Here is a 4,585-nt window from a genome sequence, read left to right on the forward strand (position 1 = left end):
AAAAAAAAAAAAAAAAAAAAAAAAATCCACCAGAAAATGTACTTGGCAGAAGTGCTACTGTGAAACACAAGTCCAAATTCTGTGGAGAAGAGCCCTGGAGATGAGCCAGTGATGGAACTGGACTGAGAGTTGAACTGCCCACTGCTGACCCCCTTCACTCCCATCCCCACCCTCGGGCAGCAGCTCCAGGTGCCATATGAAGGGATTCAGAGTTCCTCTGTGTTATTCATGTTCATTAAATTTAAATATAGATGACTGTAGGTTGATGTAAATGAAAGAAATATCTGAAAAAAAGTGAACAGAAGGATCAGATGATATTCAGCTTCAAATATACCAACTATTACCTGGAACAATACATGTGAAAGACACTAACCCTACATGGATTCTAAAAATATCCAAGAGCCACCCATCTGAGTCTCAGTGACGTCCTCCTGTTCCGGGAGAGCAAGCGCCTTGGATTGTTTCTCTTCTCTGTTTAGTGAAGCTGTTTCTCAGTAAACTGCTCTTCCGGCTAGTACACGAGGGTGGGGATGCCGCTCATCTGCCATCTTATGAAATCCCAGCCACTCCAACCCTTGCCATGCTGCTAGGTGGATGTTTATGGAGCGTGGAGGTAGAAGAGGAGCAACACTTACATATTCCATGGCAATTCTGAAATTGCTCAGCCTTTGTCACTCTGTCACACATCAGTCAAAGGTATGATTAAGTGCCAACTGTGTACCAGAACACTGTGCTCAATTTTCAGGAGCAGCCCCACCCTTACACTGTGGCTTTAATTTAAAAGATCCCCTTCTGGCCCGCCTCTGACCTCACTGCTCCCTTGGGCGAGGAATCCATAGGTTCAAGAAGACAGGCACACCCACATCCATGCCCCCTTTCCAGACTTCCTAGGTGATCAAGGATTCTAGAATTCCCTGTCTGGCAGCTCTGAGCCCACTTCCAGGACCTGCATGGCCCCTTTCTGGGTCTGTCCCCTTAAAAGTGACAGCACAGTATAATGCTAGGGCTGGAGAAGGCCCAAAGGAGACTTGGGGAGGGTAAGGCAGGGGACCCAGCATTCAGTGGCCTCACACAAGCGCACCAGGCTCCCAGCTGAGCAGGACAGAAGTGGGGCTGGGAGGAAAGGGTGGGCCCGGCTGAGGGCTGGATGCCTCATTTGTATTCTTGCCCTGTGTCCTGCAAACATTAGGGGTCAGCCAGTCCACAGGGCCTTGGGATAGGTCTGAAGCTCCAGAACACCCATGAATTCTGGAAGCCAAAGATCTGTTCAGGCTGTGTAGCCAGCAGAGGGGCTGATGGTGTGACCACGACAGAAGTCCGTGTGTGACTCCTGAAGGCCCCACTGAACTGCTCCGTCCCACAGCATCGTCTTTGTGAGCAGGAAGCATCTTCACTCTGTGGCTTACAATGCTTCCTCCTCCTCCTCCTCCTTCTCCCAGCAGGCTGCCTCTTCACCATTGACTCTCACCTTCACTCAAAAGCAGGCTGGGAAAATACATGCGTGATGAACTGCCTTTGCTGTTTAGCAAAACTTTCAGTAAGAAGGTGTAGCAAATGAAAGGCCCAAGGCAGGGAGTTGCCTTGGATGGGAGCCCTATTGCCCGAGCCCCGCATGGTCCCATTAGGAGTGGGCAGGGTGGGGAGAAGGGGAAGCTCTGTGAGCAAGCACAGACAGTGCAGGGAGGGCGTAGATCTGGGATCAGATGCCCAGCAGCATGGGTATCTGGTTCTTGTGGGAATTAATAACACCCGCTTTTCACAGACCACCACAAAAAGTAAATGAGATGATTAAAATTATAATGTAAACGTATATACCACAGCTTACAAAGCTGCACCCACAAGCAACCACTCATTGAATCCTTACAACAAGAATAATCATTCATGCTTCCAATCTGCAGGTGAACAAGGAATTTTAGAGAAATAAAGCAACTTGCCCAAGCTGATACAGAGCCAGACTCAAATTTAGGCATTCACAGTAAAAATGCAACTCCTCCCCTCTACCTTACCTGACTTTGCCTTTCATCAAGTCAGTATTTGTGAACATGCTTCATGAATGGCTCTTCCGCATACAAATGATCATTTTTTATCATTTGGGGTCAATTTTATGGTTTTGAAGGAGTGTGGTTTTGAAAGCTCCTCTTTACAGATAAGACACTGGAAGCTGGAGGCCTGCCTAGCACATCCAGCTCTTCCTCCCTTCCCATCAGAACAGGAGGTGTTGTTGGAGTGGAAAGACCAGAGCACAGACAGCAAATATCACTGAATGCCGGCTCTTTGCTACCTGCTTCTGTCACATAAGCTTTCTCCTGCATCTCCCCATCCAAAGGAAAGAATATGAATCTATAGTATTTCACAGAGGATAGCATGGTATTGGCTTTGCCCAAACTCTGCTTGTCCCCAGAATACGCAAAACAATGCCAGATAATCAACTTCTGAGTCACAGAGGTTAATTTTCCAAGATTACAGTTAATACAGTAGAGGTAAAATAGATAAAATAAAAATAAAGACAATTACCTGAGTATATATGATAGCTTTCTACTGAGGAACTCGAATAAGGTATATATATAAATGTCACCTTTTGTTTTACAACATCCCTGCAGAAGCAGAAAAAGAGAAACATAATTAATATACTATACAACTGTACCAGTAAGCATCCTTCTGTAATAGCTCTAAAACTAAAGTCAGAGTTTCAAACCAATGGGATATCTTGGTGCTGGCAAAGTTGGGCCTGCCAATCAGTTTCGATGGGTACATGGGGCTTTAAAACAATTTGAGCCAACAGTTAAAATTCAGGAATTTTCACATCGAAATCCAGATTTGCAGCTTCACTCAGAAACTCAGAAGATCTGGCAAGAATCGCTAGAGCCACAGGCCTTAAATAGAGCACAGGCTTACCAACCTGGCCAACTGCCTTCAGTGACCTGACTGGCTTTCTAGGGCAGTTAACTCTGTGACTCCTTATGTTGCTAAGATTTATCTATGTGAATTATGTCTTCCAGTCAGTATAACTTGAGCAGAGATAATAAGGGCCTAGCACAGCCTGGTGTAATGATTACAGTTTGTCATAGCACATGAGTTTTCAAAGGACCAGTTGTGAACCATTAGTGTACTGGTTCCCAACCCTGGTTCTACATGTGAATTACTTGGGAGAGACTTTTAGACCATGCTTTCTACCTAACCAGATAAACTAAACCAAGATCTTTGAAGGTGCAGTCCTGGTATCAGTATTGTCACTGCTGTATTGTTACTGTAATCTACTTACTGAAGTATAGCTTACCGATGGTAAAGTAACAAAGCACCAAAGAGTATGACCACACCCCAGACTCTTCCTCATACCCCCTCCCTGTAACCAACATGGATTAACATTGCCTGTTCTTGAACTTTGCGTAAATACAATTGTATCGAGCACATTTGTTGGCATCTGGATTCTTTCACTCAACTTTTAGGACTAAGATGCATCTATGTTGTTGCATGTATCAGTAGTGAACTCATTTTCATTGACATCTAATATTCATCCAATGACTATATCACAATGTTTTCCCATTCAGTTGATGGAAATATGGGTTGAGTTTGGGGTTACAACACTTAAAGGTGCCATCTGTAAACATTCTTAAACATGTCTTTAGGTAAATACATGAATGCATTTCTATAGAACATATACCTAGGAATGGAAACACCAGGTCATAAGACGTATGTGTATTCAGTTTAGCAGATATTGCTGAACAGTTTTTCAAAGCTTTCATGACTATTTACACTCCTCCCAGTGATGTATGAGAGTTCTGGTGGTTTAATATCCTTGTCAACATTTCAATTGTCTGTCTTTTAAATTTTTACCTTTCTGGTGGGTGTGTAGTGGTACTTCATTGTGGTTTTAATTTGCATTCCCCAGAAAGCCAACAAGGTTGAGCATGTTTTATGTTTCTTAGCTGTCTGAAATATGTTTCTCTGTGAAGTACCTGTTCAAACCTCTTGCCCATTTTTCTGTTGTGATGATCCTACCTTTCAAAATTGCCTTGTTTCTGTTTTGGATATGACTCCTTGTTTGTTACATGCATAACAAGTCACGTTATATTCATGACTCCTTGCATGTTATATTCATGACAAATGTCTCCTCTCCTGGAGTTTGTCTTTTACTCTTTTTAGTGGTATGCTTTGAGAAACAGAAGTTCTTATTTTTAACATAATCCAATTTATAGATCTTTTTCATCTTGTTTAAGAAATCACATTCAACCCAACGTCATACATATATTGTTTTGTCTCTAGAACAATGCTGTTCAGTAGAAAAAAAATGGGAGTAACATATGTAATTTTAAATTTTCTAGTATTTCAGGTACTAAATACTTACACGTGGCTAGTAGTGGCCATATTGGACAGTGAAGACCTAGAAGACCTAGAAACCCTGTCACATCTAGATTGATACTTAGAGCTGTCTGAATTTTTAGATGAGAATCAAGATCCATTTATTTCTACATGGACTTTCAAATAGCCATCTTTTCCTGTAATGCCAATGTTGTCATAAATCAAGAGTCTGAATTTGTAGAGGTTTTTTTATAATATTTTTTTTTTTTTTTTTGAGACGGAGTTT

General features: G+C 42.4%; 1 protein-coding gene across 2 annotated transcripts in view; it reads right to left on the bottom strand.

Annotated features, from left to right (window-relative positions):
* The window catches only part of CERS3 (ceramide synthase 3), a 104,773-nt gene that overhangs the window by 94,623 nt on the left and 5,565 nt on the right, over positions 1–4,585 (bottom strand). The window contains exon 2 of one of the 2 annotated variants that reach the window (XM_017518759.2): positions 2,515–2,594. The exons of the other annotated variant lie outside the window; for it this stretch is intronic. The gene's annotated coding sequence lies outside the window, so the exon portion shown is untranslated. The remainder of the gene's footprint in view (positions 1–2,514; positions 2,595–4,585) is intronic. 2 annotated transcript variants of the gene reach the window in all.

Source organism: Cebus imitator, unplaced genomic scaffold (genome assembly GCF_001604975.1).
Source record: "Cebus imitator isolate Cc_AM_T3 unplaced genomic scaffold, Cebus_imitator-1.0 Scaffold19, whole genome shotgun sequence".
NCBI lineage: Eukaryota > Metazoa > Chordata > Mammalia > Primates > Cebidae > Cebus > Cebus imitator.